The 22,381-nt window shown below is 55.2% G+C and overlaps 2 non-coding genes across 2 annotated transcripts; both read left to right on the forward strand.

Moving 5' to 3' along the window:
- Positions 1–4,794: 4,794 nt before the first annotated feature.
- On the forward strand, positions 4,795–4,957 carry LOC144122220 (U1 spliceosomal RNA). Its single transcript, XR_013312859.1, has one exon. It is a non-coding gene; the product is annotated as a U1 spliceosomal RNA (small nuclear RNA).
- Positions 4,958–21,372: 16,415 nt separating this feature from the next.
- Positions 21,373–21,534, forward strand: LOC144122232 (U1 spliceosomal RNA). Its single transcript, XR_013312860.1, has one exon. It is a non-coding gene; the product is annotated as a U1 spliceosomal RNA (small nuclear RNA).
- The last annotated feature ends 847 nt before the right edge of the window (positions 21,535–22,381 follow it).

Below are 22,381 nucleotides of genomic sequence, written 5' to 3' on the forward strand. Positions count from 1 at the left end.
GGCCCCAGCCCAGCAACATCAGCAGACGCCGCGCGCTCTTTCTTATGCGCAGGTCGTCAGGCGAACACCCCAGCAGCAGCAGCAGCAGCAGCAGCAGCAGCAGCAGCAGCAGCAGCAGCAGCAGCAGACACAGAAGCAACGGCAGCGCCGGCAGCGGCAGCGGCGATCCGGTTGCCCGGCGTCCCGTACAGCGCGGCCCGAGCCTGCGGCCGCTTCTCACGGCCAGCCCCCTGACGCACGGGACGCGGAGATCGCGCGCCTAAAGCTGGCGTTGCGCCTCTCAGCGCACTTTTCCCGGAGGGCACCGATGGACACCGGGCTTGCTTAGAAGCAGCGGGTGCTCCCGCACAGATAAGCCAGCATGATGGCTAGCCGCCGGACTCCCTCCCGCATACCATCCATCCTGCAGTGGAACGTGCGCTCACCTGCGGCGCGGTACGCCGAAATGCGAGTTCGCATCGCACAGGATTCGCCGGAAGTTATCGCGCTGCAGGAGACGTGCGTACGTTCACATGACGGGGAGCCCCAGATGCAGCTGCCTGGCTACATTGACTGCCACTCAGCCACCACGTGCGAGGAACCCACCTGTGCTGCAGTGCCCTGTTGTGTCACATCTCATCGCCCCGGGAAATCAAGGTGCGCGATATACGTGCGGCAGGACGTCCAGCACACCCTCGTCGGCTCGGCGGCGGCGACATCTGACGCCCAGGAGTGCGTGGTGGTGACAGTGCGCGTCGGTGGTGTTGACACGTCGGTGGCCAGTGTTTATGTGCGTCCAGCTGTCGCGTGGAACGCGCTGTGTTTTCGTGCTGTGTCTTCGTGCTGTGCCCCGCGCCAAATCATCTGTGGTGATTTTAACGCCCACCATAGTGCGTGGGGCAGTGCGCGCCACTCCGCGCGTGGAGACGACCTGCACGACGCAGCAACGCAGCTGGGACTCACTCCCTTGAACGCCGGCGAGCCCACCTTTCGACGACGCGGAACAACCGTCTCCTGCATCGACGTTGCCTTCGCATCCAGAGGCATCGAGGCGACATGGCGCCGATCACCATCTCTCTGGGGCTCGGATCATTACTCCATCCTAATTGAACCCACTGCGATGGAGGCGCGCCCCAAACATGCCTACTCCATTACCAACTGGAGTGCGTTCAGGCGGGCGGTCGACGAGGCGGCGGCCACTGGCGCAGATTTCTTTTCAAGTCTAGTCCGAAGCGCTCTCGCAGCCACCCAACGAGCAGAGGTAAGGGCAGGGCAGCCCACACCTGATATGAAGCTGCTCAATCTGCGCGAGAAGAGAGATCGCGCAGAGCGACGGGCGCGACGGACTGACAGAGCCGCCGACTGGACTGTCTACAACCGCTTGGACGCAGCAGCGCGCCGCCACGCCAACAAGCTATACCGCCGGCAGTGGGCTTCACTATGCCAAAGGATGGAGGTAGATGTCAGTTTGCGGAGGCTGTTTGACACCCTGCGGCGCATCACCGAACCACAGGCAAACCGTCAACCGCTGGAGAAGAAGAAGAAAGAAAGAGAATTTTAATGAAAGAAAGGCGCAGAGGTCGGCCACCCTCGCAATCTCCAGCGGGCTCAGCTTTGTAGAATTGGCAGAGCGGTTTGCCGATCGGTTCGCGCCGCCCAGCCCCGCAAACGCCGCTAACATAGCTGCTCCTGAGAGCCCCAGAGGCGACGCCAGTCCCTCGCCCGTCGCCTCGGAAGGTCCATGTGATGCGCCGTTCACCGCGGCGGAATTGAACAATGCGCTGCAGCGCTGCCGCCGCCGCTCGGCGCCCGGACCGGACGGGGTGACATACCAAATGCTACGAAACCTGGATGCGCAGCAACGACAGATCCTCCTGCAGCATATCAACCTGGTGTGGGAACGCGGGGAGCTACCGGAGGATTGGCGAACCGCGGTCGTTTGTCCCATCCGAAAGGCAGGGCGCCCACCTACGGAGCTGAGCGGATACCGGCCAGTGGCATTAACATCGGCGGCAGGTAAGCTCATGGAGCATATGGCGTTGCAGCGTCTGAACGAGCGGGCTGCGGAGGCTGATTTGTTTGACGAGCGGCAGACGGGTTTCCGTGGGATGCGGTGCACGGCTGATTCTATATCGGACGTTGTTACAGCGCTGGAGCATGCCAGGGCGGCAGGCCAGGTTGCGCTGCTGCTGCTACTGGACGTCTCGGGCGCTTTTGACAACGTTCACCGCGCACCAATTCTCGCGGTGCTTGAGGGGGCCGGTGTGAGCGGGCGCCTTTTGCGATACGTTCATGGCTTCCTGAGCGGGCGCACCATGCGCGTGCGAGTAGGGGGTAAGCTCTCCAAGCCTCGCCCGGTCGACATGGGCGTGCCGCAGGGCTCTGTCCTATCACCATTTCTGTTTAATGCGGCCATGTCGGTGGTGCCGGCCTCCCTCCCGACGAGCGGGCGACACCATGTGTACATGTCCATATATGCAGACGACATAGCTCTGTGGTGCCGGGGACCACCGGGCGAGGCGTTCCGCGTGAGGGGTGCCTTCAGGGAGCCCTGACCGCAATCGATGCCAGCTTGCGCGGCCTTGGTCTGTCGCTGAGCGCGGACAAATCGGTGGCCATGGCCTGCGTTTCGCGCTCGCGCGCGCACCTTGCGCCACTGTCACTGGACGGGACTCCGATTCCTTGGCGTAAATCGGTGCGGTACCTTGGCCTGGACATCGACTGGCGCCTTTCCTTCCGCCCCGCGGCGACCAAGGCCTGTCTGGAGATGAAGAGGATCACCGCCACTGTGCACAAGCTCACCGCTCGAGGCCAGGGCATCTCCCAGCAAGCCGCGCTGCGTCTATACAATGCCGCAGCTTTGGGGGCGGTGCTCTATGCGCTGCCGCTCGTCACGGTGCGCAAGCCGTGCTGGAAGAAGCTCGAGCTTCAGCACCGCAAGTCCCTGCGCGTGTGCCTAGGCCTGCCCAAAAACTAGCAGTGCGCCGCAACGTTGGCCGAGGCAGGAGCGTGGCCCCTTGAGCTCCAATCAGCGCGCAGGGCACTGAATCACATCGACCGGCTTCACCGCGCACCGGACGGCGGCTCGCTACTGCAGCGTATGCGCTCGCACCCGCGCTCACGAATGGGCGCGGAGCTGCTCGAGTATGAGCAATTGACCCAAGGCCCACCCCCCTACGGCTCCTGCGCGCCCTGGCCTGCTGCCTCGGAGGTACAGCGAGAGATCGTCGGCATCGCGGGAAAGCGGAGCACACCCCTCTGCGCTGTGCAGCAGCTGGCCAGAGCCGTCATACACGAGGAGCTCCAGGACCATCTCCTCGTGTACACCGACGGCTCAGTGGTCCGCGACAGCTGCTCCCTTGCTGCGGCGGCCACCATCCCCGCCCTGCGACTGCACAGCCAGCAACACGCAACCTTCCTGGGCTCCTCCACCACGGCGGAGTTGATGAGGATCCGGCTCGGGCTGGACCTGCTGCTCACCCTCGGCCCTCCGCCGCCCAGGAGTGCTCTGCTGTGCGACTCCCGCGCCGCCCTCAGCCGCCTGCAATCTAACGGCCGCGGTACCCCACTAGTGCGGGAAATTCGCTCGCGCATCGAGCGCCTCGCGCAGAGAGGTTGTGCCGTGCGTGCACAGTGCGTTCCCGGTCACTGCGGCATCGCCGGCAACGAAGAAGCTGACGACCTCGCGACCGCTGCACACCAACTACCTGCCAGCGATCTGCCCCTTGCGCTGGAGGACGTGCGTGCGGCCATTCACGACCATCTCCGAAAGCAGCACCCCGACCCACACATCGCGGGAGGTGAGCGCATCGACAGTGTCACCGGCTGTCGCGCACTTACACGGTCGCAACGTGCAATGATCCTCCGCGCGCACATTGGCTGCGTGTGGCCCGGGGAACGACGGGTGCGTCACGGAATCGCGACGAGTGATGTGTGTGACGGATGCGGTGCTGTGGAAACACTAGAACATCTGCTCCTTCGCTGCTCCGCGTTTGCCGATGCTCGTCGCGATATGCTCGCGGCCTATAGGACGCAGGGCATACTACCAGACTCCATCAAGACGCTATTGTGGCCGCAGGGCAGTGCGCGCACTCGTGAGCGAACTTTGGTGAGCCTCTGTGCATTCCTCGAACACACGGGCTTGACGTCCCGTCTGTTCTCCGTCAGGTAGTTACACGCAGTGACCGAACGCTCCGCGAGTTCTACCTTGAACCATTAATAACTGGACGCCCCACTCCAGTTGTAACCTACACAGTGCTGTGCGCGTGTGTGATTTAATTCCTCTTAAATGAACTAATCATGCCCACAACCTGGACACAATTCTTATTGTGTAAATAGTTTGTACATATTACTTCTCCCCCTGTCCTCTATTCCTGTCCCCTCACCTCTTTCATTTCATTTCTCCACTCTGACAGCTGTCCTTTATTTCCGCCGCCCCAGCTCAGGTGCTTCAGTATCGATAGCAGATGCCGGGGCTAGCAAAAATCTTTTCCTTCCTTTTTACTGTTACTTTAATAAAACCACTACCACCACTACCATTTAAAAATAAAGTAAGTGTTGGTAGGGGGCGCCATACCTGCTTGACCAAAGAAAGCATATCGAGCCTCAAAGATGCGTATAAACACATTAATTCTAGAATAAAATTAACAGAATGATTAAACGTTCGACGTTAATTAATCAGGAATAGAAAAACTACTTTCAATTACTGTTTGAATTTCGTTTCCGAGTTTAAAATATACTTAACAACGTAATGCTCTCTGGCCACTGTATGGCGGTCGCAGTTAATGGGTGCGCAGTGCCTAGCAACCGATCGGCATACTTACCTGGTGCTGGGGCTTCCTTTGTCAAGATGGAGGAGCCTCCAGGTCGAGACGCGGGCATTGCACTGCGCCTGCGTTGACGCCTGCCACTTCCTCAATTGAGGCAGATGGGGCATGTAATTTTTGGTAGTGGGGGTTTGCGTGCGCGCATCCCCCGCCGTTATTCAATTCCAAAAATCAGAATCTTGTATGCACGTTGGTGCAATGGACAACTGCCTAGTCCGAAATCAAGATGTTATCGTAATATCCGAATTTCAGTTACGACGTATATTGCGCCGGCGAGAAATACATAGGAGGTGCTTTACTTCACCTTACCGTCTTTCATGCTTTCACTCCAGCTTCTCCCCTCAATGTAAACCCTGCAGAGTGCCCAAATCAACGTCTTTTCACTACCTGTGGCACTGTCCTTCCCTAGTGCCTAGGAACTCATATCTGATATATCTGCTGCGGGCCCCTGTACCCAAGACAATATCGACCAAGCGAAGCTTCCAGTGTTTGTGTCAAGGCGGGCTCTCGGATCCTGCGTCCCGGAGGTCCTGTCTGCTGTTCTTTTGCCCGGCGCCGCGCTCCTGTCGTGGTGACCCGGACGGAGCCATGGAGCGACCTTTCCCTGCGGTGCGAAAAGCTCCACTATGCGGGTCACAGCCGAGCTTCGCGTGAATCGAACTGGTGAGTTATGCGCATGCGCGAAAACGAGTGACATCACGCGACAAACAGGTGGTCGCTCCTTGCCGCAGCCGAATTCGTCGCCTGACCTTTCGGCGCAGCCGCGCGCTACTGCACATGTGCGTCATGTGCATGCGCAAGGAGGCTATATAATGCGCTTGCCAGAGAAAAGGCGTGCGCACTCGACATGGAAAGGAAGGAGAGTGCGGCTGCTGCTAGACTACGCAGAAAACATGAGAAACTAATATCGTCAGGTCCAGAAGTACTCGCTTGGGAGTTAGCTGCACAACAGCGAAAAAATGATAAAGCCAAAGCTAAACGTGCAGCCGAAACGCCTGAACAACAGAAAGTACGCCTTGCTAAACGACAACAGAAAGAAGCCGAAAATCGTGTCTTGGCCGCATCTTCAGCCAGCAGCAGCCAAGCGAGTGAGGAAATGGAAACAAGAGAGTCAGAAGAGGAAAATCCCAAGACTCGCCGTTACAACGACCACGTGGTACGACTTAGTGAAAGTGCGAGTGCGACTAGGGTGTTCCACTCTCTACGTCTTCCTATGTATACAATACGAGCGAAGCTGCGAAGCATAACCATGGCATCAAACCAAGCATAACTGAAGCTTTTCGCTTGTATACCCAGGCTTAACCAGAGCTAAGCCACTGCCTTTTTTTTTTCAGTGCCGGAACCTGTTCCGGCCGACCGCCTTATCGACACTCTTGAGGAGGTGGTCGGAGTCGGGGGTCTGACTTACCTGCAGCCCCTCGGTGGTCTACGTTTCCTGCCCGCCGTGGCTTCCATGGCGCAGGTAGCGAATATGTTGGCGAGAGGCAGCCTGCTGATCGCCGGAAAAGAAGTGCCGCTAGAACAGATGGGAGTTCCAGTGGTCCATGGGACGGTCTACCGTCTTCCGCCATGCGTCAGCGACGCAGACCTGATTGCGGCGTTCATGCCATATGGGAAAGTCCGCGCAGTTACCGAGACTGACTTCCTGAGCAAGAACAGCATCGGGAACGGGACGCGCCTCGTTAAGTTGGAGATGACGAAGTCTCCACCCAACTTCCTGACGGTGGCCGGGACTCGAGCCATGATCGAGTACAGCGGCATGAGGCGTGTCTGTTCCTGTTGCGGAGGAGAGGGCCACTTCGGTGCTGTCTGCAAGGCGGTGCGCTGCGGACGGCGCGGCGCTTACGGGCACTTGGGCCCGAATTGCAGGCCCGTATGCAAGCGCTGCGGTAGGGCACATCCCACGCACGACTGCGTCCGACTGCGTTCCTACGCGGCGGCGTTGGCGTCGGCGGCAGCCAAGGCGCCCCGGGAGCCTGGCGATCAGCCCGGAATGGCGGAGTCATCTCAGGCGGCTGGCGCCGTTTCCAGCGGCGCGGCGGAGGGGGCGGTGACGAGCCTGGCCGAGCCTGCTGTCCAGCGGGACGACGCCGGGACCAACCCAGCTGACGACCAGGCGGGGAAGGAGCGTCTTCCCAGTCCGCGGCGGAGCAGTCGGAGGGCGCCTCCGACGCCGAGAAGTCGGCTTCGTCCGACTCGGACGATTCGCTGGGCGACTCCTCTCTTGAGGAGCCTCCGAGCCTGGAGGCCTCCCTCCTCGACTTTCCGATGGCGACGCAGCACTACGAAACGGAGGCCGGCACCGAGTCGCCTGCCTCCCCCTCTCTCAGTGACGACCTACATACTCCGGTCAAGGGCGCCCAGGGCAGCGACAGCGCGAGCGAGTTGCGACCGCAGGCGCCGCACATCCCGGTCGCCCTGCCACCACGAGGCCCGTGCGTAGCGAAGGTGCGGGCGGGTGTCCGGAAGGTCCTAGACCTGGAGGACCCCAAGCGCCAGCTTTGGTCATCATCGGAAGGCAATGCGCCTTCGTCCATCACCACGGCGCCGAAGAAGGCAAGGACGGAGGACGACGATGACGTCCTCATGGACGTCACCGGAAACAAATAGTTTCCACCATGGCGCCCTCGCCCAGCACTCCGGTTTTTAGCGGTCATCCTCTTCTCCTGCCCGGCGTTGGTTCGGGCGCCGCCTTTTTGGCACTCGCCCAGCGCTGCTATCTTATCGGCGCGCTGGCTCCGTCGGCGCGTTTGGCGAACGATGGACGGTGTTTGTGCGGTGGTGTGTGTAGGTGCGAGTGTGACAGTGTGTTCCTGCCGCAGCCGCGCGCATCGACGAGACCTTTCCGCCGCGCATCCGTTGGCACCGCTTGGCATCACCGCCCCGCCGCCGCGGGGCCGTCAGCCAGGACACTAGCAAGGATCCCCTCCCCCCTGCGACGGTGTATCAAGTCACCCACAGACTCTGCCCGCTGAACTCTACCGTGAGTCCGTACCCGTATTGTTGTTTCACTTGTTTTGTTGTTTAGCTTTGTTGAATTGTTTTCTTCTTCATTTTCATTATGGCTGTTTTTTCGTTTTGCTTGTTTTAACGTGCAGGGTTATCGCTCTCCCGATAAGAAGTGGGAGGTGCTCCACGTTGCGCGTTCGTTCCAAATTGACGTTTTGTTTTGTCTTTGCAGGCGACTCGAACCCGACCGCGGCGGCTGCGTTTTTATGGAGGAAAAACGCTCAGGTTCCCGTGTGCTGTGCGATGTCAGTGCACGTTAAAGCTCCCCAGGTGGTCGAAATTATCCCGGAGCCCTCCACTACGGCACCTCTTCTTCCTTTCTTCTTTCACTCCCTCCTTTATCCCTTCCCTTACGGCGCGGTTCAGGTGTCCAACGATATATGAGACAGATACTGCGCCATTTCCTTTCCCCAAAATCCAATTATTATTATTATTGTTATTATTATTTGCAGGCGTGCAATTTTCGCACCCCTGCAGGTGTTTTCCTTTCGTTCACGGTTTTATGTCGATGCTTTCTTTTCGTTGACGGACTCGCGGTGTTGCGGTGTGGGTGTGTTTCTGGCGCCGGCTTATTGCGCGGGTGCCCATTGTACCTTTGGGTATGATGGTCGTGTACTGGTCGTTGATATTTTCCTCCACGGACGGAGCACTCGCTTTGTGAACGTATACGCACCCGTCACGCGTGCATTAACAAACAATTTCAACCACTCGCTCACATCCCATTTTCTTGAACCTGTGCCATATGTCCTGCTGGGGGGACTTTAATTGCGTCCTGGACACGATGCGTGGCATTCAGGGACCCGTTGAAGGCGCGTCCAATTACCACGCTATGAAGCTAGGCAGACTGGTTCGCCAGCTACACCTTAGGGACGCAAGGGTTGAGCTGCACGGGGACCTCTTCAAACTGGTTCGCCAGCTACACCTTAGGGACGCGTGGGTTGAGCTACACGGGGACCTCTTCGTGGCCACACGTGCTAGGGGCCGCAGCGCCATCCGAATCGATCGGGTGTATTTACCTAGTGCCCTTGTCCTGCAGTTAAGGTCCTGCGAGGTTGTCCCCTTTCCGGCCGGTGCCGGAGCGCTCAGTGATCACTTTCCTATCGCGGTTTGCCTGAGGTGCGCTCCGGGTCGTGTTGGTGGCGCCACTATTTAGCGAATGGACGTCTCCCTCCTAGAGGACGAATTGAGCGTTCGCGGCATCCGCGAAGATTTGTCGGAATCCATTGCTCGGGTCGTCGAGTTCACTCCCCCACATGGGATGACCTCAAGTCTCGGTGGCGCGATTGCCAAGTCCGAGCAGGTCGAGCAAAGCGCGCCCGGAGGACCGCGGCGCTCAATGACGTGCTGCGTCGAATGCGTTTAGTGAAGCGAGCAGGTGAACTGACCTCCGCGATGCACGAGTACTTGGACACGCTTCGCGTCCGGTACCACCACGTACTGGAGAAGGGAACCCAGGCCTCCTGTGCGGCAGCGAGCCTACACATGCCGGCGCAGGATGCCGCAGATCTTAGGCATGCCAACAGCCTTCGCCTTGAGAGCGATCGACCGGCCCGTATCGATAGCGTCACCATGCCAGACGGTGCGGTCTCTGATCAGGCCTACGATATTGAGCGCGTTTTCCGCGAGCACTTTGCGGAATGTTTTGCTTCACAGGGTCTCTGTGAGTGGGATGGGTTTGAAGCCGCCGTAGACACCTTTTGCGCCACCCTCCCTCACCTACCCGACGACGCAGAACCGGCACTTTGCGCTCCCGCGTCAAAGGAGGAAGTCTTCGCAGTCCTGATTAATATGAGCCGTGCATCTGCACCGGGACCAGACGGCCTGGTCGCCGGTTTCTACTACGTCTTTTTCGATGTGCTGGGGACTTCCTTACGCGCCTAGTGAACGCTTTCCTTCAGGAAGGAGTTAAGCCGCCGTCCTTTGCCAAGGGCCGAATTGTGTCAGTCCCGAAACAGAGAATGACGTCGTCATACGTCGTCTTTCCGCGTTGTGTCTTGTGCATTCTCGTCTTCGTCCCTCGTTGTTTTGCGTGGTTGCAATATGCACTCCCCTGTTAACCACCAACTAGACCGCCATTGCCTTTTAAACAAGCGAAGGCGTTTGACAGGGTGTAATTACCTATTTTCCGTCCTGAAGTGCTCTGGGCTCCCTACCAGCTTTATTAATTGCGTAGCGCTGTTGTACTCCGACCTCACGGCCAACCTAGTCTGAAATTATCGTGTGACCGCCTCCTTTCCGGCAACGCGTGACGTGCGCCAGGGACGCCCTCTTTCTCCGGCGTTGTTCGTCCTGTCTTTGGACTCCCTGCTGTGCAGCGTTGCCTCCAACGAACGCATTCACGGCTTTCCATTGACAAGACAGGAAAAGATCGTCGTATCGACCTATGCCGACGACATTTCAATCTTTGTCCGGGACACCCGGAGTTTCGGGGTTTCCTGGCCACGTTTCAGGTTTACTTGGTGCTGTCTGGCGCCGAGCTCAATGCCAGCAAAAGCCGGGCGCTACGTTTTGGGACCTTCTGCGATCCCGTCCCGGTGCCTTTTCCTTTCGTGGATGGGGTCCGCGTATTGGGGGTCCTTTTCGAACAGGGCGGAGTTTCGTCCCATACGTGGGATGGAGTTGTTGAGCGCATGACGACTGCGCTAGGAAAGGCAGCTCAGTTTGACCTCTCTATGGAGGCAAAGATAGCCGTAGTGAAGAGCCGCGCGTGCGCCTTTGCCCACTAAGTAGCACGCGTGGCAGTGATCCTGCGCCGTACCGCGAGTCAGCTAGCATCCCTCGTGGGCGTTTGTCTATGGGATGGTGGTACGGCGCACGTAGCTCGGCGCCTTTACCAGCTGCCGCCTTCACGAGGAAGACTCGGGCTACCCTGTGTAGCTACAGTAGCGTGGGCTCTCGGAGCCAAATTGGTAACCGCGCTGGTAGGAAATGAGTCGTATCTGGGCCGTTCGCTCATGCTCTATTGGATTAGCTCGGCGCGTTGCTTTCACCCCGGATCGACATACAGGCCCACAAGTGAAAAGGCCTTTGGTCTTCTACAGAGCAGCAGCGGGGTTTAAGCTGTCTGTAGCCTCTGATCTACCGGGCGTTGACCTGAGCGAGGTGCCTGCATCTCAGCTCAGCGAGATGGTCGCGTGCGCGCGCCTTGGTACCGACGACCAGCGGCGCACTGCGGTGCGCAAGTGGCGTACGTGGTGTACAAGTCGCCTCCCTTCTGAGGTTCGCGACTTTGAGTGGAAGAGGAGATGGGGCGTTCTCCCCACGCGAGAACGACTCGCATCGTGGGGCGTTGTGCCCAATGCCCAGTGCGCGCAATGCGGTGCGCAAGAGACGGCGCGCCATATTTTCTTTATGTGTCCTGTCGCGCGGACAATGTGGCGATTGGTTTACCGCATGTTTTCTGTTCGTGCCGGGCCAGGTGTCCGCCAACCGCGCAGCCAGTTTGGCAAACTTGTTTTTGTCTGGGAAGAAGAAGTGGAAGAAGGAGAACGTCCCTTGATTGCAGCTCTTCCACTTTACTGCAGTTTTTTTCTTTTGTGCGCGAACCGTGTTCTCGTCATCCTTCATGATGGCGGGCGCACATCCCCTGCGTCCTCCCGTCGTCGCCGTCGAAAAGACTGCGCACTACTAGATGGCAATTCCAGTGCCACAAACGTCGCTGATGTTGTGCTTCCAGATTCGTCTGATGAACCCACGGTGACAGAGACGGAATCTGACAGCAGCAGCTTCGAGCTTGTTGAGCCGCGCGGCCAGAAAAGGAAGTTTCGCCGGACATTAACAGCGGGTGAGTTGCCTACGAGGACTGTTGACAAGCCAGGAGTTTTCTCAGTGGCCTTCGTTCCTACAACGCAGACGACTAATCTGAACACCATTAACAGACAACGGCTTACCCAGCTTTTCGACTGGGTGGTTCCGGAACAAGTCTGTGAAGTCAGAATTAATGCATGGAAGAATATCCTGACAGTAGATGTTAAATCTCAGGCATCAGTAGACAAGCTGAACGAAACTGCTGTCCTCGGTAGCATGGCGGTCCGCTCCTACGTTGCTCACGGGAAGAAAACAACCACTGGAGTTATCAGTGATGTTGACCCGGAGATAGATGACAAGGACCTCCCGACGCTGATTAAATCTATGGCCCGGATAGTCGACATTCATCTTTTCGGCCGCTCCAAGTGTGTCAAGTTAGTTTTTGAAAAAGATGCTCTCCCATCCCACGCCAAGGTGGGCTATGTGAGGCATCCTGCCCGCCTCTATGTTCCAATGCCTGTTCAGTGCCACAAATGCAACAAGATAGGTCCTGTGAGTGCTGTTTGCAAAAATTAGGTATCCTGCCGTCGATGCGGCGGGATGCATCAGCATGACACCTGCACGACGGAGACTATAAAGTGCGCCAATTGCTCGGGTGCCCATGAAGCCACAGCTAAGGACTGCCCTAATATTACGAACGAAATACATCCTGAAAAAGTTGGTGAAGGACAATTCGACCCACGAAGAAGCGGCTGCGCGTATTCGTCGCCGGAAACATCGTTCCCGGCGGCGTCGTCCGGATCCACACAATACTAGTCCAGCTGCACCAAATTCGCAGGAAGTATCAGCTCAGCCGGCACAGCAGCATGAGCCTAAAAACGATAAAAAAGATGCCTGCGGCAGTGCCCCATGTTACCGCAGTGGCTCAGTCTGACGCGTTTCTGTTAACTTCCTCCGATGCTGAATGGCCTGCTCTGCCATCAAAGGACATAGCCACGGCAAGACCAAGACTGGTTGCCACTCCAGCTGACACTGCTGGCAAGCCTGCAGGTCAGGATGTGAGCATTATGTTAAAAAGGCTTGTGGGTTCAATGCGCGTGCTGCTTTCCGGCATTAACACGCCAACAGGAAAGATTGTTGTGCAGTTTTTGGATGCACTTGAGCCGCTCTTGGCGGCATTGCAGTAATTTACTAAGGCACAATCAAAACCCACCTCCTCTGTGACATTACATGTGTGCCGCAGTTTACTGGTACAATGGAATACCTGAGGCCTACGCGGTCGTCTGAGTGACTTCTGACCACGTGTCCGCAAGTACCGCATCCCTGTGCTTGTTATATGTGAGCTCAACATGCCGTCTCTTTTCCGCCTTTCTGGGTACGTGCTGCTGTGGTCTCGCGAAGAAGATGAAACAAGCAAAGTGTTAGTTTGCATACGCCAAGACATTGCGCACGTCCGCCACGTCCTACAGCCACACAACGCAAACCATTACATCTGTTTGACAGTCACGCTAAAAGGACGGATCTTTTCGATAATCGGGGCTCACATTCCACCTAGAGATGCGTTTGATACTTCGTACCTATATTCAGCTATCCATAGTTGCACAGCTCTTCATATAAAAGTGTGCGATTTTAATGCTCATGACCCTCAGTGGGGCGGTGCTGTAATGAATAACCGAGGCAGGAGACTTTTTGACTTTATGCACTCCCAGAATTTCGTCAATTTCAACGCTGGTTCACCTACGTTTCTGCGTGGCACGTCGGGCAGCAGCTGCTTGAATCTGGCGTTTGTTTCAGCAAGTCTCCAATGAAGTCTTACGTCAGCTGGTGCAGTGGCGTGAAAACACATGGGAGTGGCCACATTCTAACGTAGGTATGCGTCAAGTGGTACGCACCTGCTACTTCGTCTCGCGTGCGATATACAGACTGGCCTGCCCTTAGAACATCCGTTGAGACTTCCTGTGCGGACCTCACAACACCGTCCAAAATAGAAGGCTTGATTACGTCCTCTCTCGGTGAGACCACACGGTATATATGTACGCCTACGCCAGGATCTACTATTGACGTGGAATTCGAAAGACTACGCGCAGTCCGTCGGCGTGCCGAAAGAAAAAACAGAACTAAATCCACGTATGATCTCGCCCTTTGTCGCTGAGCTGAACGACAAATAAAATGTCACCTCGCGAGATTAGGAAGACAACGTTGGAGGCAGTTATGTTCATTGCTGGACCCTCGCAAACCACTGTTGCGTATTTGGTATGTAGCCAGGTACTTGCGTTCACCCCACAAGAACTGTATCCTTTCCGTGCCATGTCCATTTACCAACGCCGTAATAATGTAGAGGTAGCAGAATAATTCTGCAAAATGGTTGAGGGCACAACTCCGGTAGCATCAAAGAGTTTGGAGGCTTTTGTGCCACCTTCATCAGATGACCACTACGACATGCTATTCACGATGCCTGAACTAGAAGCTCCTCTTTCCTCGTGTAGGTTTCCATCTACACCTGGTCCTGACGGAATTTCGTACGCGTCTCTCTCTCACCTTGTAATGGAAGGCCGAACTGCGTTGCTCAATTACTACAATGATACATGAGCTTCCGTAATCGTTCCAGAACACTGGAAGATCAGCCGCCTGGTTGCTCTATTGAAGCCTGGAAAGCCTCCTTATGAGCTTACCTTATACCGGCCAGTTGCACTAGCAAGCTGCGTCGGTAAGGTTATGGAGCGAATGGTGCTGGCGCGGCTCGAATGGTTTTTAGAGCAGAATGCTCTCTATCCGGACATGATGGCTGGCTTCCGGAGGGGACGTTCTTCGATTTGCAACGTAATCGACCTCATATCGACAGTGGAACATGAAAAACGGAGTCGCCGACTCGTCGCTGCTGTCTTCTTGAACATCAAAAGGGCCTACGATAATGTACTTCATGACGCCATCCTTGATGCCCTTGACGACATAGGCATTGGCGGCCGGATGTACTCGTGGATTGTGAGCTATCGCAACGGCCGTTCCATTTACATGTCTACGTCTGATAGAGAGACTACCCGTCATCAGGTTTGCCGTGGAGTTCCTCAGGGAGGAGTTCTCAGCCCAACCTTATTTAACGTGGCATTGATTGGACTGGTGAGTGAACTTCCCACTCACATTCACATCAGTGCATATGATGATGATATCTGCATCTGGACTTCGGGTTCGACACGTCCGCAAATGCGCGCGAGAATACAACGTGCCATGTCATCTACTTCAAGGTACCTATGACGCCAGGGTTTGCACTTAGCAGCTGATAAATGGGCTGGGGTCGCATTCACGCGCAAGTCTGTCTGGCGCTACCCGGTAACACTTCAAGGGGTTGCAATACCATGTCTCCCACCACAGATTTTTGGCCATTATTATTGACCACGATCTGTCGGAGTCGAGGCATATAAATATGCTAAAGAAAAGACTTACTCTTTTTTGCCATGTCCTTCGCTTCGTAGCAGGCATTAAATGGGGCCCAACGGAGCGCTCCTTGCTAAGACTTTAGGATACTCTCTTTATAGGCTACATTCGTTACAGCCTTCCTGTACTCTCTGCCATGAGCATTTCCTGCTCGCGGACATTGGAGAGTGTCCAAGCACAGGCGCTCAAGATATGCCTCGGATTACCACGTTTTGCCTCGAACAAAGGCACGATTGAGGAATTTCGTGCGTGCCCAATATCGATTTACTTGTGACATGAACCACTTCGTGTATATTTACGCGCGCTTACACAGCACCGCTGTCACCCGCTGACGGAGATTTTTGATAAGCGACCGGACAGCAGTTTTGCACGTGCACCGCGCTTCCATCGATCCGAATTGTCATCAGATTATGCCCTGCCGCAACATCCCTTGCAGCCACCATGGGTGATCGCCCAGCCTTCAGTATGCCTGCATATCCCTGGCATAATCTAGAAATCTGTGATGCCGGTTAGCGGACTGAAGCAACTTGCTCTTGCCTACATCTGGTCAGGATACCAAAACTGTGTGCACGTGTACACAGGTGGATCTGCGTCACCAGAGGCATCAACAGCAGCTTTCGTAATCCCTGCTCAGCAGACGACCCGCAGGTTCATTTTAGGACACAAGTCTACTTCAACCGCTGCAGAGCTTGCGTGCCTTCGAGAAGCGATCCGCCGCATCTGCGGAGAACCGCCTCAGGAGTTGTGCATTTTCACTGAATGTAAACCTGCGCTACAAATTTTGGGATGCTTCCTACGCCACACCGCCTACCAAGCTCTGGCTCTTGACATCATTAGTCTCCTGTCATTAGCTCAGGAAAAAGGCCACCGTATATTGTTTCAGTGGATCCCTGGACACTGCGGACTCGGTGGAAATGAGACCGCCGACGCTGAAGCAAGGAGCGCCTTCAGCAGAGGCGTGCGTACAGCTGTGCCGTTCTCTAGACCGGACACCACTTGTCTTTTTTCGGAATCAATGAGGAGTGCGGCGGCTAGGTACTGGGCCCTACCAGACTCTGGACACATACGCCTTAAACGGCTAGATCCGGCGATGACATTTTCTGTTCCTCGCAGAATACCACGCCCTATTGCATGCGTAATCCATAGATTACGTTTAAACGTCGGCTTCACGCGCAAATACTTGCACTTTTTTTTGAAGCGATGTTTATTGCTTCATGGCATAAAAACTACGAAGTGAGAGATGAGTAAGATGGTTAAATAAATGAAAAAAATGTGGGCTGATTTGATGAAATCAAGAAGTGAACGATGATATCGACCCAGTGTCCAGGCAATATAGGAATCCGGATTGTCCGGTGAGAGTCCCACTGCCGCCAGGTGCCGAATTCTCGTCGGCTTCTGCACCGGGCAGTTCCACAACAGAAGGTGGATATCCGCCTCACAGTCTCTGTTCTTGCAGACTGGACACCCGTGACGGGGATATAAATCTTTGAAATGCGGCCACTTGGTTGTCACAGCTGGAGTTAGGGCAACCCTGACCCGTATCCTCCGAAGCGCAACCTCTTCAGCACGGGTAAGACCACGGGGGAGGGTTACCGCACACGGAGGGATTAGAGCACGTGTGCGGCACCGGAGGTGTTCCTTTCTTGTTAAAAGGAGCGTGGTGTCATCCAGAGTGAGAACTCTAGCCAAAGACAATGTTGGGGTCGAAAGGCGGGTCGCAGAATCTGCGCGGCTTTGTGCGCTCAGGAGGTCACGTGGGACCCACTCAATACTATTTGCTGCCGGATGCGTGCCGCTAGTCGATGGATGTCTTCGCAGATTTCTGGGGTGCGAGCGACTCGTCGCAGTAAGCGTGTGACGTGAAGGGCATCGGTGCGAATGACAATGCGGGCCGTGGGTAGCATGGCAACGGCGGCCACAGAACAAAGTGCCTCTTGAACCGCAAGCATCTCCGCACAGAAGGCGGAAGGAGGTTCTGAGAGGCGAAACCTTGACGTTTTGTTCAGAGCAGGCTTGCAAGGACAGTGAATTGCCGCTGTTGTTTCGCAGGCCTGGATGCTTGCGTCAACGTACATAACGATGGAGCCATGCGCCAGATTGACGTCTTGCTCTGTGTGTAAAGCTTGACTTTAGGCGGCGAGCATCGCGTCGTTGCTGCACCAGCTCATCTAGTGTATTCAGCTGCGCATTTTCTTGGAGCGCCACGATCGGGGTAATGCAGGAAAGGAAAGTGATGACCCCCATTGCCTCTCGATTAACAGCTTCTAGACGATCCCATTGAGCCCTCGTCCAATGCTGCAATTGGGCTTGGTAAACGAGGCCCGGTTGCACAACCGCCGGCACCAACTGTTGTGCAATATGAGAACGGGCTCCGCTTGTTTTAGGAGCAATGCGTCTAATCAGGCCCAATGCCTTAATTGCTTGCTTTTTAGCCAGAGAAAGCCAAGCAGTACCTGTTCCTGACTCGCGTATTGTCAAGCCCAAGATTTTTACCGTCGAACTTTCTTGAATTGGAGTTCCGGATATATGAAGACGAATTGGTGTTGCAGCCAGTTTACGGCGCCCCCAGCGGTTGGCGACTGACCCGAACGTAGTTTTGCTCACTGAAAGCTGCAGAACAATTGAAGAAGCAAAAGTCGACGTAATATCTATGGCTGATTGTAGGCCTGCTGCTTGAGTCATCAGGTCGTACTGAGTGCTCCACATCGTTATGTCATCAAGATAGAATGAGAACTTAATCTCAGAGACATCATGTAAGCGCCAAGCAAGTGGGAAAAAAGCATTATTAAATAATGTTGGCGATAACACCGATCCCTGCGGAACGCCGCGAAGAAGCACAAATGATCCGAAGGCCTTACCACTGAGGGGTATGGCAAAGTGTCGGCCTTAAAGGAAGGATTTAACAAAATTGCGCACTCTAACGGGGAAATGCAACATGTCAAGCGATTCCAGGATGGCAGCATGACTGATATTATTTTACGCATTTTCCACGTCCATGGCCAGTACAGTACGTACATTGTGGCTGCGAGTTGAGGCCAGAACTGCTGACGCCAATACAGCCAGCCAGTCTTCTGTACCTATAAACGTACGAAATCCAATTTGGGCGGGATGGTAGAAATAATGGTGAACAAGCCACCACGACAGTCGTGTGGCAAGCATTTTTTTGGTAAGCTTGCATAATGTTGGCGTAAGTGATATAGGCCGGAAATTTACGAGGTCTGTCGGCGGCTTCCCCGGCTTTGGTATGGGGATCACAATAGCCGATTTCCAGGTTTCTGGTACGACGCCTTCTATCCATACCTTGTTAATGGTGGCGAGGAGTTGAGTAAGTACAGCGAAACTTAAGTTCTTGTAAACCTCGTACCGAATGGAGTCAGGTCCGGGCGCAGTCTTCCGACGGGCCTCGTCTATTGCTGCAAACAACTCGGGCATTGAAAATGGGCTTGGAATTCCCTCGGCGTCGCCTGTAGATGGGAGCTTATCGACATACGCTGGAATGGCAGCCAAGGGGGCTCCTATGACCCTTAGAGGCAACACATCATACTTGTGGAAAAACTTCCGCGCTGACTCTCTGGCGAAATCATCCGGAGCTGTTAGCTGCAAAGCATGCTGTGGCCGCTGCGTCACGGCGACGGGAACCATGTTCCATTGCACGAAACGTTCGCCAGAGAGCAGCATTCGATGACTTTGTCGAGAACTGCTCACACCACGCATGCCACTGCCGTCGCGAGAGATCGCGTACATATCTGCGAGCCTTGGCAGTAAGGCAATTCAGCCTTGTCCGTGCTTGCGCAGAAGTCGGGTCTGGGGAAGCTACCATCTCCGCTTGTCGGCGAGCAGCCCACAGGTTAAGCAGATCCACAGCCGGCACCGGGCGATTCACTTCCGTCCAGGTGACAGCAGTAGCCTTATTAAGCGCAGTTTGTATGCAGTCAGCAAGTAGTGTAGACGATTGCAGAGAGAGAGAGATATTCGATGGTGGTGCGAAACGTGTCCCAATTGACCACAGAACACCTACGGCGTAATCGGCGGGCCCTTGATGGATGGAGACCGATGATGATAGGATGGTGGTCTGGCTCCAGCAGTCTGGCTCCAGGTGCCACGATGCAGTCTCGGGTCCTGACCACCACGTAAGGTCCGGAGCATATGTTAGACTGCGAGCATGGCGCACAGTCTGCGTTGCTGAATCTGGATGGTTGAGTAAAACAAACTGCTCATCCGCGAATGCGTCCCACACACGCCTACCACGGGGGCTTTAAGTGGGGTACCCCCAGTCCAGATGAGGGGCGTTAAAGTCACCACCGACTAAAACAGTCCACCCTGGGTGCTGTCGTCGTAGAGTTAATAACCACCCCAGATTAATGCGGGAGGGAGCTCCACCGGCGGGTGTTACATAGTATGACACGACCACAACAGTTGCCTTGGGAAGCTTCACAGCCACTGCGACTACCTCTTGATATGAGGTGCATCAGTTTTCTAGAGAGAGGCGAACTTGAAGAAAACGCGCATCAATCTACGCCGCCGCCTTTCCCGGAGGGGCAGCAGTGTGCACGCGACGGCCGTTCATTGAAGGAGACATGTATCCATTAAAGCCCGGAATGGATGGCAAGGCATTGGTCTCCTGCAGTAGGAGGGCCCACACCTGGAGCTTGTTCATGCGAAGTCGAGATTTTAGCTCAGCTTTTGTGGAGAGGCCTCTGCAGTTCCATTGGAGCACACCACAACAACGTGTACTCGCCATTTTCGATTAGGCTTCCAAGCGTTGAAGGTTCCAAGGTTGAAGCCCCATCCAGCAGTGGAGGCTGGGCAGCCATTGCCGAGTTCCGCCCAGAGGGCAGATCGCTCACGGGCTGAGGTGCATTTCAAGAAGGCGGGATGTGCGCTGCCGCTGATGGACCGGGAGCAGGGACCGACGCCGGCGAAGCCACCTCTGCCAGTGCGTCTCCGGTGGCTCTAGGCCTAGCCTAGGAGCCCAGTCCAGCTGCCGGGATGACTGAAGGACAGTTGCTTACTGCCACCTAGTCAGACGGCGCACGAGCCTCGGGAGCTTCCTCAGATGGTGCGAAGTCAGTTCTCTTGATATAAGGAACGTATTTACGCGGATGGCGAGATTTTTCACCGGAGCGATGTGCAGCCACCTTAGCAGGTAAACTTCCTCTTCTTCTTAATAGGAGAAGCGGACTCCCCGGACTGTACCACATGTGGCGTGCAAGAGACTATGGAACATGTTTTAGTAATGTGTCCAGCATAAATACGTGAAAAACTCTCCGCCCCTCTCGGAGGACTTGATCCTCGGCGCTTGGCCAGATAGTTTGAAAACTGTACAGGCAACGCGAGCGCTCTCACGCTTTTTAAGCGACACGGACCTTACCTCGCGTTTGTGACGTTAGAAAGTGTGCATTTTTTATGTATTTTTTATCTGCCCCCCCCCCCCCCCCCCATCAACATCACCCTCCTTCGTGACCCTCTTTTTCTCCTCTTCCCGTTACCCAGTGCAGAGTAGCAGGTCAGATATCTTTCGGGCCAACCTCTCTGCCTTTCAAGTCAATATACCCTCTCTCTTGTTATTGTCTGCGCTATGTTTGTATTGTGGCGTCGTCGCTGTCTGGCCGTACCCCGGCGGCAGCCGGCGAGGGCAATGTACCCAGCGTTGCGGACTCTGCGTCTCCTCATCTGGCAATGCCTGTCTGATGGTGAGGCTCTGTTTCTGCGGCGCTGGCACACCCGTTTCTTTCTCGTACGGGAGGGCCGACTGGCTATGCGGATGCTACGGTACTAGCTAGGACGCCCCCCCCCCCCCCCTCTTCTCTGCCTGTTGTGCAATTAGATTGTGGTTTGTTTGTTTGTTTATAGCTGTCTTGAGGGGTGGCCCTGGAAGTGTCCCGCCCACCCCGCGGAAAGGCCTGATTACAGTGCCACGCCATTTTAACAGAACTTATTAATGTCAAATAGGTACTGTGTACATTCTTGTGATTGCCCGATGTTTTGGTGATTAGCTTGTTACACTCCTTCTGGTCATGTACAGACGGGTTTTGATTGCGTAGGTTTCGTTTTCGAGTGTCAATAAACTTCCTTTTACATTTACTATCTTCTGCTGGTCTTTCTACCCACGATATTAAACTTACTTTTGGAATATGCCGGAGTACTAGACGCACTCCGGCACGGGTCAGCCCGGTATTGCACTTCCTCCGAGATCGCCCGGGGCCTCTGGGCCTATTAGCACGCGGCATCTTTTCTATCTATCTTTCCCTCCTATCCTTGAAGTCTACTACTCTCAGCACGTGGCAGCGAGCGTGGCTCGGCTTGAGCCAGTAGGCAGGCCCGTCATCTTTCCTTTTCCTACTTCCTTTCAGCAACATCAGTCAGTCAACTGATCGGCATACTTACCTGGTGCTGGGGCCTCCTTGGTCAAGATGGAGGAGCCTCCAGGTTGAGACGCGGGCATTGCACTGCGCCTGCGTTGACGCCTGCCACTTCCTGAATCGAGGCAGATGGGGCATGTAATTTTTGGTATTGGGGGATTGCGTGCGCGCATCCCCCGGCCGTTATTCAATTCCAAAAATCAGAATCTTGTATGCACGTTGGTGCAATGGACAACTGTGTAGTCCGAAACCGAGATCTGTAAGTAATATCCGAATCTCAGTTACGACATATCTTACACCGCTTCGTTATATATTCCACATATTGCACGTATATTACACCGGCGACAATTAAAGAGGAGCTGCTTTATTCCACCTTCCCGTCATTCATGCTTTCACCCCAGCTTCTCCCTTCATTGTAACTTTCACTACCTGTGGGGATGTCCTTCCCCACAGGTACTGCAGTACCCCCCACCTCCAATCCTCATTCTTCCTCGGAGGCTCCTTTATGGACCGCTTAGCCCGCCGGCCAGAAATGGCTGGTGGATCGGGCTTCATGTGAAGCTCAAGCCTGTGGACTCCTCGGCAAGGAGACCACCCTGGAAGGTATCTTTTTTTTTCGTCTAATAAAGTTGGTTCCATTAAGCCTGTGGACTCCTGGCAAGAAGGAGACCACCCTGGAAGGTACCTTTTTTTTCGTCTAATAAAGTTGGTTCCATCCAAACATTCGGAATAAATTCGACCACCTGGCGATCTAACGTGTACCGAAATCGTACAGCTCACGGGCGCCTTCTGCGTTTCGCGTCCATTGAAACGTGTCCACCGCGGCCGGGTTCCAGCCGTAGATCTACAGCCGAGCGCTCTAACCACATAGCCAGCGTGGCGGTGCGGTATTTTATCCCGGTAGCAGCGGTTGCATTTCTATGGAGCGGAAATATCAATAATAATAATAATTGGTTTTGGTGGAAAGGAAATGGCGCTGTATCTGTCTCATTTGTCGTTGCACGCCTGAACCGCGCCGTAAGAGAA

Source organism: Amblyomma americanum, chromosome 2, assembly GCF_052857255.1.
Source record: "Amblyomma americanum isolate KBUSLIRL-KWMA chromosome 2, ASM5285725v1, whole genome shotgun sequence".
Classification (NCBI taxonomy): domain Eukaryota; kingdom Metazoa; phylum Arthropoda; class Arachnida; order Ixodida; family Ixodidae; genus Amblyomma; species Amblyomma americanum.